The sequence below is a fragment of the Pelophylax lessonae genome (genome assembly GCF_965119305.1).
Source record: "Pelophylax lessonae genome assembly, chromosome: 7".
NCBI lineage: Eukaryota > Metazoa > Chordata > Amphibia > Anura > Ranidae > Pelophylax > Pelophylax lessonae.
In genome coordinates, this window is record NC_138774.1 from 230860491 (window position 1) to 230876317 (window position 15827).

The following is a 15827-nucleotide window of genomic DNA, read 5'->3' on the forward strand; positions in this document are numbered from 1 at the left end:
GCCCCTTACAATGTAGTGACCAGCATACATGCCCCCTTACAATGTAGTGACCAGCATACATGCCCCTTTCAATGCAGTGACCAGCATACATGCCCTCTTTCAATGCAGAGACCAGCGTGCGTGCGTGCCCCCTTCAAAGCAGTGTGTGGGCCCCCCCCCTGAGGCATCACTTCACTTGCCTCACACTGGTACCTGGCGTGCTGCTGCTGACGTCTTCTTCGTCCTGCATGCGCGCCGCTGCCCTCCTCTCCGACAGCGGGCGGGAAGGTGACGTTGGGACGGTGCGTGACTAACGCACGCACCGCCCCCCACGCGACGTCACAGCCAGGACAGCTCCACAGTGGGGAGTGTCGGGGCGCACAGTGCGCCTCCTCCCCTCGCTATCATCCGCCCGGAGCCGTGGCAAAGGTTCAAAAGAGCCGCATGCGGCTCCGGAGCTGCGGGTTGCAGACCTATGCCCTAGAGAGTGTTGTGCAGCTGAACAGTGTGCAACTGTTAGAGTACTTAGGAAATCATGAAGGTCAGCTACTGCTTCTCACCTGCCCTAAAAGTAAGCGATGGCCAGGTCAACATAACAGTAGGACAGAGCACGTGCCTGACCCACATCTGGTATAAACGAGCCCACAGGACCCGGAAAGCCCTTTGCAGCCGCACAGTGTGCACAAATGCCCACCTCTACACCACAAATTTTAAAAGGCTTAGATATTTGATGAAAGATTCACATATTTAAGTGTCACACTAGTACAGTGTCTGTCATACTTTTATTGTGCCTTGCACAAGTTGGAGAAAACCTTGGTCGCAGGATCTGCTTTTCTTATGCAGAAAAATTGTACATCTCTTCTTCGTATTTTCCTGTTAAATAATGTCCATAAAGCTGCTATGTTTCCTTAACATTGCTGAAAGTGTGATGAATATGGAGCTCACTCAGCTCATGGAACCCTTGTATCACATCCTCTTCCACTGCTGAGGTCATGTCAGTAGGAAGCCTGCTAGCACCATAGAGACATACGAGGGTCTTGAGGGAGGAAACTGGAAAGGGGGGGTTGGATTTCCAGGAAAAAGTACAGTTAAAGCCTCTCCCTCTGGTTTGTCAATTATTCCCTACATGCAGCACAAGCTCGCCAACTCAGTCTGCTCTTTTTCCTTCTTTTCAGTTCTGTAGGATCCTCCAAGTCAGACTCTGTGCAGCAACACAGGACTTAACCACAGCAAAACTGAAGAGCAACAAAGGGAGAAAAGACTTTTGAGAGCCATCTCACTTCCCATACTGGAATATACCTGGATGCCTTCACGCCAAAGACGCATGACAAAGAAAGCAGCTTCTTTACCTGGATTGCAGCTTGGAATGTCCTGTGGTTTTGGATAGCCAACTAAAGACACCTAACTTTTCGAAAGAGAAAATCTGAGTCTGCAACTCCAAGGAAATGCATTGTAATGTAGACCAGAGACAGATCTATAGGACAGAGAGCAGAGCTGCTGCTTCTGAACCAAGAGGACAGTGCCTATAGGAGGGGGACCTGTTGCCTATATGGGTCTTCAGTAGAGACTTTGACATTACCTAGCTGGATTATCAGCGTACACGATGCCATTGAGGTATTTCCTGGAAAAAGCACATAGTAATTAAATTTCATCTAGCTCACGGAGGATCATTATGTTTGCTTCAATGTTCAGACCATATAATAGTTGAGAATTGTGAGTCATTGCCTGCTGACAAGCAGTAACTCCAGAGCAAGACGAGCATTCTCTGGAGAAAGGTAAGAACATGTTTATGCATTCATAATAGATGCAAAATAAAAAAGAAAAACACACAAATTTGCGTAAAAACAATTTTCATGGGAACTAGCAGTGGCTTAGGAATAAGCTAGTTAGTTATAAGCGATCATATCAATACTCAGACTTATATAGCATTGGGAAGAAAAGCAGTCTCCTGGGAAAGGTAAGAACATATTCTTATGCATTTAAAAGAGATACAGAAAAAGACAAAAAATTGCGTAAAAACAATTTTCATGGGAAGTAGCAGTGGCTTAGGAATAAGCTAGTTAGTTATTAGTGATCATGACCATACTCAGACTTATAAAGCATTGGGGAGACGAGCAGTCTCCTGGGAAAGGTAAGAACATATTCTTATGCATTTAAAAGAGATACAGAAAAATACAAAAAATTGCGTAAAAACAATTTTCACAAGAAGTAGCAGTGGCTTAGGGATAAGCTAGTTAGTTATTAGTGATCATGACCATACTCAGACTTATAAAGCATTGGGAAGACGAGCAGTCTCCTGGGAAAGGTAGGAACATACAGTATGTTTATGCATTATTTGAGATGCAGAAGAAGAAAAGGACAAAAATTTGCGTAAAAACTATTTTCATGGGAAGAAGTGGTGGCTTAGTAATAAGCTAGTTAGTTATAAGTGATCATATCAATACTCAGACTTATATAGCATTGGGAAGAAAAGCAGTCTCCTGGGAAAGGTAAGAACATATTCTTATGCATTTAAAAGAGATACAGAAAAAGACAAAAAATTGCGTAAAAACAATTTTTACGAGAAGTACCAGTGACTTAGGAATAAGTTAGTTAGTTATTAGTGATCATGACCATACTCAGACTTATAAAGCATTGGGAAGACGAGCAGTCTCCTGGGAAAGGTAAGAACATACAGTATGTTCATGCATTATTTGAAATGCAGAAGTAGAAAAGGACAAAAATTTGCGTAAAAACTATTTTCATGGGAAGAAATGGTGGCTTAGGAATAAGCTAGGTAGTTATTAGTGATCATAGCCATACTGAGATTTACACAGTCTTGGGAAGAGAACTGTGCATTAGAGGCACAGCTGTGTAGTGGAGGGAGAAACTGCGAGTTGGCTCCAAGCATTGGGAGGCCCAATTCTGACCCTCATTCTTGGACTTTTCCACAAAGCATCTGAAGGATGTGTGAAACCAATTTTCATGGACAGTAGTGGTGGCTTGGGAATAAACTAGTTAGCTATTAGTGATCATAATCACACTCAAACTTTTAGAGTGAGGCATTGGTAAGAGAAATGTGTATTAAAGGCACAGCAACAAGCGTAGTGGAGGAAGCAACTACAAGTTGGACCTAGCCATTGGGGAGGCCATGCTGACCATTATTACAGAATTTTTAATCTTTCCTTCACAAAGCATCTTAAGGATGTGTTAAAGTAAATGTGAGGCATCACACCCATAAAGAACTACAGTTCTAAATTGCGCATACCACCTATAGAAAGGTTTCAAAATCATTTGGTAAATACCATTTTCTTTTAGTTATACTTTGGCTTGGTGATGGCCAGTGGGCTTTCCCTGTTGTGTGCAGCCAGATCAGTTAAGAAGCAGTAATGGTGCACTGGGTCAAGGACATGAATTTCAAGAAGCCTTTGCTGCCCTTTCCACTGCTGAGGGTGGAGAGTGACACTGATGGGCTGTATGGCATGTGCCAACAATGGGGAGAGCACTAGTATGCTGTAGTCAATCTCTGTGAGCGAATATAGCAGGGTGACAACGCCACTGCTAAATTTCAAAGCAGTAGGTGAGTGTTGTTACCATATTACAAGAAGTGCTGTGACTGGTAGGATTTCTAGTTAATAACTATTCGATTGAAAACCCTACCGCATAAGAATTCTTGCTCAAGGTGCATCATTTACATTTGTGTTATATTAGGATTTACAAATACGCCAATCAATTTCAAGAGTTTTTTGTGTTTAAACATTTGTTGTAATTTGTGTGTCATTTGAGGGCAGTATGTATAATGTTGCATGGTTTTGGTTCGCGCCTTGCAGTTGGCCCAAAGGTGTACAGTTGCCGGTAATTGTGGTCTAGCTTAAAATGATATTACACCCACAGGTTTTAAGCACTTTCAGCATCTGATTTAATCAACTAAGGCAGGCCATACATTATGTAATTTTCTTTCCTTCAACCATGAGTTGTCAGAGACTGGGGACATGTTACAGGAGATAGTTAGAGGCTGAGGACATGCTATGGAAGATGGTCTGAGACTGCGGACATGCTATAGGATATGGTCTAAGACAACGAACATGCTACAAAAGGTGGTATGAGACTGCAAACATGCTACAGAAGATGGTTAGAGAATGGGGACATGCTAGAGAAGATGGTCAGAGACTGTAGACACGCTACAGGAGATGGTCATAGACTGGGAACATGCTACAGGAGATGGTCAGAGACTGGGGACATGCTACAGGGGATGGTCAGAGACTGGGGACATGCTACAGGAAATGGTCAGAAACTGGGGACATGCTACAGGAGATAGTCAGAGACTGGGGACATGCTACAGGAGATGGTCAGAGACTGGGGACATGCTACAGGAAATGGTCAGAAACTGGGGACATGCTACAGGAGATTGTCAGAGGCTGAGGGACATGCTACAGGAGATGGTCAGAGACTGGGGACATGCTACAGGAAATGGTCAGAAACTGGGGACATGCTACAGGAGATTGTCAGAGGCTGAGGGACATGCCGCAGGAGATGATCAGAGGCTGAGGGACATGGTACAGGAGATGATCAGAGGCTGAGGGACATGCTACAGGAGATGGTCAGAAACTGCAGACATGCTGAAGGATATGGTCCGAGACCACAGACATGCTACAGAAAGTGGTCTGAGACTGCGGACATGATACAGAAGATGGTCAAAGACTGAGGACATGCAACACGAGATGGTCAGAGACTGGGGGCATGCTACAAGAGATAGTAAAAGACTGGGAACATGCTACAGGAGATGGTCAGAGACTGGGGAAATGCTACAAGAGATAGTCAGAGACTGAGGGCTTGCTACAGGAGATGGTCAAAGACTGAGGACATGCTACAGGAAAAAGTAAAAGACTGGGGACATACTACAGGAGATGGTCAGAGATTTGGGACATACTACAGGAGATAGTAAAAGACTGGGGACATGCTACAGGAGATGTTCCCTTTAGATTGCAAGCTCCCTGGCCAGGGCCCCCCTAGTCCTTCTGTATTGACCTGTATTGTAATTGCACTGTCCCCCCTTTACATTGTAAAGTGCTGCGTAAACTATTGGTGCTATTTAAATCATGTATAATAATAATAGTGGTCAGAGACTGGGGACATGCTACAGGAGATAGTCAGAGACTGCAGGCACACTACAAGAGATGGTCATAGATTGCAGACATACTATAGGAGATAGTCAGACACTGCCATCATAATACAGGAGATGGTCAAAGATTGGGGGCATGCTACAGAAAATGGCCAGAGACTGGGGACATAATATTGAAGATAGCCTGAGACTGCAGACATTCTACAAGAGATGGTCAGAGACTGGGGACATGCTACAGGAGATAGTCAGAGACTGGGGACATGCTACAGGAGATAGTCAGAGACTGGGGACATGCTACAGGAGATAGTCAGAGACTGGGGACATGCTACAGGAGATGGTCAGAGACTGGGGACATGCTACAGGAGATAGTCGAAGACTGGGGGCATGCTACAGGAGATAGTCAGAGAGTGGGGACGTGCTACAGGAGATGGTCAGAGACTGGGGACATGCTACAGGAGATGGTCAGAGACTGGGGACATGCTACAGGAGATAGTCGAAGACTGGGGGCATGCTACAGGAGATAGTCAGAGAGTGGGGACGTGCTACAGGAGATGGTCAGAGACTGGGGACATGCTACAGGAGATGGTCAGAGACTGGGGACATGCTACAGGAGATAGTCGAAGACTGGGGGCATGCTACAGGAGATGGTCAGAGACTGGGGACATGCTACAGGAGATGGTCAGAGACTAGGGACATGCTACAGGAGATAGTCGAAGACTGGGGGCATGCTACAGGAGATGGTCAGAGACTGGGGACATGCTACAAGAGATGGTCAGAGACTGGGGACATGCTACAGGAGATAGTCGAAGACTGGGGGCATGCTACAGGAGATGGTTAGAGACTGGGGACATGCTACAGGAGATAGTCAGAGAGTGGGGACGTGCTACAGGAGATGGTCAGAGACTGGGGACATGCTACAGGAGATGGTCAGAGACTGGGGACATGCTACAGGAGATGGTCAGAGACTGGGGACATGCTACAGGAGATACTGAAGAAAGGAAAGACACTGCTCCAGGTGTATAGTGTGTGGTGATTGCCAGGAGATAGGATATCCAGTGCTGGCCCCGGCCCACCTCCGTGGGAACACTTGTAGGAAAAGAATTAGCCGCACATCCAGGGATTCCAATAGGTTTCAAATACCTTTATTTCCAAAAGTTGCAAATGATGACACCAAAGACACCAGCATGAAGTCTCGTAGACGCGTTTCACACATACATCTTGTGCTCAGTAATGATTAAGCACAAGATGTATGTGTGAAACGCGTCTACGAGACTTCATGCTGGTGTCTTTGGTGTCATCATTTGCAACTTTTGGAAATAAAGGTATTTGAAACCTATTGGAATCCCTGGATGTGCGGCTAATTATTTTCCTACAGGAGATAGGAAGAGACTGGGGACATGCTACAGGAGATAGGAAGAGACTGGGGACATGCTACAGGAGATAGGAAGAGACTGGGGACATGCTACAGGAGATAGGAAGAGACTGCACACATGCTACAAGGGATCTACAGGGGCCTCAAGGACCGCACAAAGAAAATGCTACAGGTTGGGCACCAGGACATTAGAAGATTGTGGTCTAATCTTGCAAAAATCAGCAGGAATGGGCTGCAATAAGTATATCTACAGGGTACCAGAGACCTTGATAAGCTCTACTGGTAGGAGTTAGTAAACAAAAAAAAGAAAAAGCAAGAGGCTGGAATTTTTCAGCCAGGTAATACTGTAGGTGGTAAGTTGTCAAAAATATTTCAATGTGGTCAGGAAAGGCATAAAAACTAGAAAAAAAATAAATATGGTTGTTGCCCTATGGTGCTGCCTCCTCTTCTTGTCCTTCAGCACTAAACACAGACCCACAAGCACCTAATATTACATTGTGCCTTGGATGATCTTAGCCCTTAAAAATAGTCTACAGTTTTTAACAACTTGTACTTGATTAGCTCTCAGGCATTCCAGATGGTATCAATGTGTAGGTTTGTGAATAGGAACAAATGTTGGAGCATCCGTCAAGGCCGGATCTCAATTTTCAGGAAGAACACAAAGACCTGGGACAATATCAAGAATTGTATTCATTGTGGTGTTGGGTGTATTTAGGATGGTGCAGACAAGAGAGACCAGAAGGCAAAACCTAAAAATGGAGCTGAAACTGTATAAAAATGTAATAGAATAGCAAAAAGACTTCACTGTACTGTATGTGCACTGTGCTACACGTATTGTAGCTGATAGAGAGAATGATGCCCCTTCCTATGTCTCCTCTCACACTAACCTTACCTGTAACCCTAACACTAACCCTACCTGTAACCCTAACACTAACCCTACCTGTAAACCTTAAATAAACGTATTCACTAATTCTAACTGTAACACTAACCCTACCTGTAACCCTAACACTAACCCTATCTGTAACCCTAACACTAACCCTACCTGTAACCCTAGCACTAACCCTACCTGTAACTCTAGCACTAACCCTACCTGTAACCCTAACACTAACCCTACCTGTAACCCTAACACTAATCATACATGTAACTCTAACACTAACCCTGCCTGTAACCCTAACACTAACCCTGCTTGTAGCCCTAACACTAACCCTACCTGTAACCCTAACACTAACCCTACCTGTAACCCTAACACTAATCCTACCTGTAACCCTAACACTAACCCTACCTGTAACCCTAACACTAACCCTACCTGTAACCCTAACACTAACCCTCCTTGTAATCCTAACACTAGCCCTACCTGTAACCCTAACACTAACCCTATCTGTAACCCTAACACTAACCCTACCTGTAACCCTAACACTAACCCTACCTGTAACCCTAACACTAATCATACCTGTAACCCTAACACTAACCCTCCCTGTAACCCTAACACTAACCCTGCCTGTAACCCTAACACTATCCCCACCTGTAACCCTAACACTATCCCCGCCTGTAACCCTAACACTCTCCCTGCCTGTAACCCTAACACTATCCATGCCTGTAACCCTAACACTATCCCTGCTTGTAGCCCTAACACTAGCCCTACCTGTAACCCTAACACTAACCCTACCTGTAACCCTAACATTAATCCTACCTTTAACCCTAACACTAACCCTACCTGTAACCCTAACACTAACCCTCCTTGTAATCCTAACACTAGCCCTACCTGTAACCCTAACACTAACCCTACCTGTAACTCTAACACTAACCCTACCTGTAAACCTAACACTAACCCTCCCTGTAACCCTAACACTAACCCTCCCTGTAACCCTTAACACTAACCCTCCCTGTAACCCTAACACTAACCCTCCCTATAATCCTAACACTATTCTTTTCTATAACCTTAACCTAACACTACCTGTGATCCAACAGTAGCCCTTCCTATAAACCCAACCCTCCCTGTAATCCTAACACTAACCCTGCCTGTATCCTTCATACTAATCCTCCCTGTAACCCTAATATTAACCCTTTCTGTAACCATCACGCTAACCCTACATTTAACACTAACACTCCATGTACCCCTAACACTAACCCTCTCTGTAATCCTAACAATATTCTTTTCTATAACCTTAACCTAATACTACCTGTGATCCAACAATAGCCCTTCCTATAACCCCAACCCTCCCTGTAACCCTAACATTAACCCTCCCTGTATCCTTTACCCTAAACCTCCCTGTAACCCTAATTCTTTCTGTAACCTTTACACTAACCCTACTTTTAACCCTAACACTAACTATCCCTGTAACCCTAACACTAACCCTCCCTTTAATGCTAGCATTAACCCTTTCTACAACTCTAACACTAACCGCCCCTGTAATTCCAACACTAACCTTTTCTATAGCTCTAAAAATAACCCTAATTTTAACACTAATCCTACCTGTAACCCTAACACTAATCCTACCTGTAACCCCAACCCTATTAATACCTGTAACCCCAACACTATTCCTACCTGTAATCCCAACACTATTCCTACCTGTAACCCCAACACTATTCCTACCTGTAACCTCAACACTAATCCTACCTGTAACCCCCAACACTATTCCTACCTGTAACCTCAACACTAATCCTACCTATAACCCCAACACTAATCCTACCTGTAACCCCAACACTAATCCTACCTGTAACCCTAACAATACCATACCTGTAATTCTAACAGTAGCCCTTTCTATAACACCGACACAAACTGCAACCCTAACACTAGCTCTCCCTGTAACCTTCACACTAATCCTCCCTGTAACCCTAACAATAACCTTTTCTATACCCTTAACCTAACACTACCTGTGATCCAACAGTGGCCCTTCCTATAACCCCAACCCTCCCTATAATCCTAACACTAACACTCCCTGTAATCCTAATATTAACCCTTTCTTTAACCCTGCCCATACTCCTAATGGTAATCCTTTCTAAAGGACCAACCCTCTCTGTAACCTTCACAGTAAACCTGCTTTTAACCCTAGCACTAACCCTCCCTGTAACTGTAACCCTAACATTAACCCTCCTTGAAATCCTAACTTTAACCCCTTTTTTTAACCCCTAACTCTAACCCTACCTACACTCCTAATGGTAATCCTTCACAGTAAACCTGCTTTCTATAACACCAACACTAACTTTAACCCTAACACTAGCCCTCCCTATAACCTTCACACTAATTGTCCCTGAAACCCTAACACTAATATTTTAATATATTGTTTCAGTTACTATTTCATTACAGTTTTTTAAAACCACCTATGCTTAAAATCATAGAAACAGTTATCCAGCCCTTTCCTTCAGTATATTTTATTAAGTATTGCGACCTAATCAGCTGATGTTCCTGCAGCTTGTTTAGGAAAAAGCAGGAGAGAGAGCCAATAAGTTCATGTTTTGACAAGGAACATGCTGATAGAAGGAGAGAGCAGAGTGACAGAGAGATGAGCTGTGCTGCTTATCCTTTCACTGTCCAGTCACAGGCTGGGGGCACGCCTGGGATAAATTGGTTTAGAAGTAATGGGTTGAATAATGCTGGCCATCAATCTGAGGACATCCAAGGGCAGAAAGAAAAGTACTGTAGGTAAATCTCTGGATGGTTATTTTACCTTTGAATCGGGCTATTCATTTCTTATCTGTTTTTTTTTTTGGCTGGAGTTCTATTTTCGTAATCTTCATACGTATAAATGTTATTATTTATTTTATCACTTTTTTTTAAGAGCACCTATGATTGAAATGCTGGGGACACCAATCCAACCCTTCCTTTCAGTATGTTTTATGAGGTATCCCCACCTAATCAGCCTACTCCATTGTATCCGCTCATGATTTATACGGCACCCTTTAAATCTGCTGCCTGTTGATAATAAATGTGTTTGTTCCGCAAAATACGTTTTCTTCTCCGTCTCTACACCCAGGTATAAAAGCAGCAGACTTTATAGAAGAGATATCTCACATTGGCAGGATACTGATAAAATGCATGGATTTAACCACTTAAGCCCCGGAAGATTTACCCCCTTCCTGACCAGGCCCTATTTTGCGATTCGGCACTGCGTGAGTTTAATGGACAATTGCGCGGTCGTGCGACACTGTACCCAAATGAAATTGACGTCCTTTTTTCCCCACAAATAGAGCTTTCTTTTGGTGGTATTTGATCACCTGTGCGATTTTTACTTTTTGCGCTATAAACAAAAAAATAGCGACAATTTTGAAAAAATAACAATATTTTTCACATTTTTTTACATGAAATTCCCCCCAAAAAAATGTAAAAATCAAAATTTTTTAACATTTTACGCCAATTTGTTTTCTGCTACCTATGTTTGGTAAAAAAAAAAGCGTATTTTGTTATTGCGTTTACTAACTATGGGAAAGATTTATGTAATTTTTATTGTTTTTTTTTTAACTAGTAATGGCGGCGATCTGCGATTTTTTTTGCAGGACTGCGACATTGTGGCGGACAGATCGGACCCTTGACTGACATTTTTGACACTTTTGGGAGTACCAGTGACATTACTACAGTAATCAGTGCTATACATATGCACTGTTACTGTCAAAATGACACTGGCAGGGAAGGGGTTAACTTTATTAGTGATCAGTGGGTTAAATGTATCCCTAGGGGCGTGATTCTAACTGTGGGGGGGGCGTGGCTTGTGATGTAAACACAGAGACATACGATCCTACATAGCAGGATCGTATAGTCTCTGCAATCACACCAGGAGGAATGACAGGCGGCTTTGTTTACATCAGCCGCCTGCCTTTCTCCCTCTCCAGCGGGAGATCGCGAGTGACCGGCGGACATCGGAGCCGCCGGTCACTCGCGCGAGGATGTCAGGGAACGAGCGGGGGCGAGCGACGTAGCCCTACGTCGGTTTGCCCAGGAGAGCCAGACTGGTGCAGTAAATAGTCGTGCAGCGGTCGGCAAGCGGTTAAAGGGAAGTATCATTTATTTTCCATGAGCATAGATATTGAGTTACTATTGCTGCATTTACCTTAAAGGAAAACTACTGTTAAAAATAACAAGTAGCCCTATTCAAAAGTAAAATAAAAAAATAAAAAAACAGCTTTAGCTGCAATATTTACCTATCGTTAGTAGATTTTCCCTGCATTACTTTTTTCTGACACTAGATGTCCTTAATCTGATGGCCAGCATCATGAAACCCACTTCCTCTGAGCCCAGACCATCCCTAACTTGTGCAAAGCAGCACAGTGATGAGTTCATATCTCTGCTCATGAATGCCCTTTCTTATTTTTGTCATTGTATGAAATGTAAAGGTCTGTAGATTAATTACTAGAGACGGAGCACCGTACCCGCCAATCAGCGGGAGCTGATTGGCGGGTACGGTGGACTCGATGTCCGTGGACATCCGCTGATGCTTCGGTACAGTGACAGAACAGCGGATCTGTAATCAAGGCAGATCGCCGTCAGTGCCATCTTAAGAGTATTAAAGGGCCCGGGCAATGCAGTGCACTGGGGCCCTGCCTACACAATCACCCACGAGAATAAAAATGTAAATTATCGATAAGGCTATATTTATTGGTACAGCAGTGCCAGGCTAATGACAGCTTAAAATTTGGGTGGCTGGGTCCGGAGAACACACACGGATGGGAGTCAGACTCGACTGTCCTGTGTGCCTGTTCCTGTGGAAGCGGACAGGCATTCCTGCAGTTGTGGGCTCCCCTCCATGGCCCAAGTGGCCTGACAGCAGCGCAGGGCTCACAGGCGCTTGCCACCTGCTAAGTTCGGTGGTGCGATGCACACGGGAATTGGGAGTAATGCTTAGCTGGGACTGGGTTGCTGGGCAGGTGGGGCCCCCGGGCAACTGCCCAGCGTGCCCATTCTATAAGATGGCCCTGATCGCCGTTCTGTCACTACAGAAGACATTGACCCTCATGCTAAGCAGAGGAACCAATCCATGCCTTCTCCTTGTACAAACCCCCCCCCCCCCCCACAGTAGTAAAGCACATGTCAAGCACACATTAAACCCTCTGATCGCCCCTGATGTTAACCCCTTCCCTGCCAGTGTCTATGCTATAGTGACAGTGCATATTTTTTTAGTACTGATCATTGTATTAGTGTCACTGCTCTCTAAAAAGTGTCAGTTAGTGTCCCGACTGTCCACCGCAATATTGCAGTCCCACTATAAGTCTCTGATCGCCACCATTACTAGTAAAAAAATAAAATGTAAAAAAAGTTGTAAAAAAATAAAAATAAAAATATTGCATAGTTTGTAGACACTATAACTTTTGTGCAAACCAATCAATATACGCTTATTGGGATTTTTTTCTTTACCAAAAATATGTAGCAGAATACATATTGGCATACATTTATGAAAAATTTTGATTTTTTTACATTTTTATTGGATATGTTTTATAGCAGAAAGTAAAAAATATTGTTTTTTTTTTGTTTTTTTTTTTTAAATTATAGGCCTTTTTTTGTTTATAGTACAAAAAACTAAAACCACAGAGGTGATGAAATACCACCAAACAAAAGCTCTATTTGTAGGGAAAAAAATGACATAAATTTTGTTTAGGTACAGTGTTGCACGACTGCGTAATTGTTAAAATAATGCAGTGCCATATCGCAAAAAATGGCCTGGTCATGAAGGGGGGTAAACCTTCTGGAGCTGAAGTGGTTAAGATAAAAAAAGTTTCAGTATTTCTATTGCCCCCTGCCCCCCCCCCCCCCCACCTGAGCCCCCTCTCACGCCAGCATTGTGCCTCTCTGCAGAATCGCTGATCTATCTCCCTCTCCTCACAGGACACAGAGGCAGCAGAGGAAGCCATTGGCTTTTGCTCTCAATCAAAACCTGTTAGGAGGTAGTGAGGGGCGTGGATGAGCTACGCTGTGTGTGTCTATGGATGTACACCACCTGGCTCAGAAACTAGCTGGCAGGTGCACCCCCATAACAAGCGGCTTGCTATAGTGACCCATGTAAAAGAGGAGAAGCCAAGAGCGCCGGCAGGGACCCCAGAAGACGTTTGGGGCCACTCTGTTTTTTTTTTCCATTTCCTTTAAGAGGACAAGCAACAAAATACAGTTGCATGGGTTGGAACTAACTACACTAAACAAAATTATAAACACAACACTTTTGTTTTTGCCCCCATTTTTCATGAGCTGCACTTAAAAATCTAAGACTTTTTCTATGTACACAAAAGGCCTATTTCTCTCAAATATTTTTCACAAATCTGTCTAAATCTGTGTTAGTGATCATTTCTCCTTTGCCCAGATAATCCATCCACCTCACAGGTGTGGCATATCAAGATGCTGATTAGACAGCATGATTATTGCACAGGGGTGCCTTAGGCTGGACACAATAAAAGGCCACTCTAAAATGTGCAGTTTTACTGTATTGAGGGGGGTCTGGAGGGATCCGAAAACCAGTCAGTATCTGGTGTGATTTTGTTCAGTGTATTTAACCACTTGCCAACTGCCGCACGACTATATACTGCACTCGCCCACGAGCTTGTAGGGCACTGTCACGGAACCATGAACCAGACGTACAACAACAGATAAGTGAAAATAAGAAGGCTTTATTGAAAATCAAGCTGTAAAGCAGAAGTCCAAACGGATGGCGAAACCGAGGCAGAGTCCTTGCGAAGCCAGAGGTCAGGAACCAGGAGGGTAGTCAGACGAAGCCGGGATCAGGAACCAGCAGGGTAGTCAGACGAAGCCAGGATCAGGAACCAGCAGGGTAGTCAGACGAAGCCAGGATCAGGAACCAGCAGGGTAGTCAGACGAAGCCAGGATCAGGAACCAGCAGGGTAGTCAGACGAAGCCAGGATCAGGGACCAGAAGCAGCAGCAGTCTTAGAAGCATGTGAACACAGGAGGACCAAGCAAGGAACTGAAGCCACAGACCTCCTATATATATGAGCTAGGCATCCAGCTCCTCCCAGTGGGAAGGAGGAGCCGCAGGGTGGGAGGCTACAAGAAACCCAGAAACCAAGATGGCCGCCAGCACATGTCAAACGAAAGAGAACAGCAAGAAGGTAAGACCATGACAGTACCTCCCCCTCAAGGGCTCCTCCTCCGCGGAGTAAAGAACGGTTTCTGAGGGAAGCGTGCGTGGAAGGCTCGGAGCAAGGCAGGAGCATGGACATCTGCGGAGGGAACCCAGGAACGCTCCTCTGGACCATAACCACGCCAATGAACCAAAAACTGCACCCGACCGCGGACCAGGCGTGAGTCCAGGATATTGCTCACCTCATACTCACCATACTCCTCACGATTGCCCACTTGGACCGGACGGGGCCGAGGAACCGAGGAAGTGAAACGATTACACACCAGTGGCTTCAACAGGGAGACATGAAACACGTTGGAGATCCGCATGCCAGGAGGAAGCGCAAGGGCATAGGCTACCGGGTTTACCCTGCGAAGCACTCGGAAGGGACCAACAAAGCGAGGCGCCAGCTTGGGAGTGGGCACTCGAAGGTTGAGGTTGCGGGTGGACAACCATACACGGTCTCCGGCCTGGTAGGAAGGAGCAGGCGCTCGTCTGCGATCAGCCTGGAGTCTCTGGCGCTGCGCAGAGACCTCAAGGGACTTCTGGATCCGTACCCAAGAAGCACGTAGGACGGAAAGGTGATCCTCCACAGCCGGAATATCCTGGGGAGAGAATACCTCCGGTAACACGGCAGGTTGGAACCCATAATTGGCCATGAAGGGAGACGTCCCAGAGGAGGAGTTCACCGCCGTGTTCCTGGCAAACTCAGCCCAAGGCAGGAGGTCAACCCAATTGTCTTGGTGATCGGAGACATAGCAACGAAGGAATTGCTCCAAGGCCTGATTGGATCGTTCTGCGGCCCCATTGGACTGAGGGTGGTAGGCAGAGGAGAAGGAGAGATGAATCCCCAACTGGGAGCAAAAGGCGCGCCAGAACCTGGACACAAACTGACTCCCCCGATCCGACACAATCTCCTTGGGCAGACCGTGCAACCGGAAGACCTCCCTGGCAAAAATCGTGGCCAACTCCTGTGCAGAGGGTAACTTCTTGAGAGGAACACAGTGGCACATTTTGGAAAATCGATCCACAATCATGAGAATGACCGTATGGCCTCGGGATGCAGGGAGGTCCACAATGAAATCCATCCCCAGGTGTGACCATGGGCGCTCCCCAGTGGCTATGGGTTGCAGAAGGCCCAACGGAAGGTGCCGAGGGGACTTACTCTGGGCACAAACGGAGCATGCCGCTACATATGCGGCGATGTCGGAACGTAGGGAAGGCCACCAGAACAGACGTGAAACAGCCCAGGACAGCTGATTCTTTCCAGGATGCCCCGCGATCTTGGAGTTATGGTAGGTTCGCAACAACCGAGTGCG

The 15827-nt window shown here is 45.3% G+C and overlaps 1 protein-coding gene across 2 annotated transcripts in view; it reads left to right on the plus strand.

The window, feature by feature from the left end:
- DUSP9 (dual specificity phosphatase 9) overlaps positions 1-15827 on the plus strand; it is a 114517-nt gene that overhangs the window by 56616 nt on the left and 42074 nt on the right. The window contains exon 2 of one of the 2 annotated variants that reach the window (XM_082263515.1): positions 1155-1754. The gene's annotated coding sequence lies outside the window, so the exon portion shown is untranslated. Of the gene's footprint in view, positions 1-1098; positions 1755-15827 lie in introns of those variants that run through there. The other variant, XM_082263516.1, reaches the window with a different exon arrangement.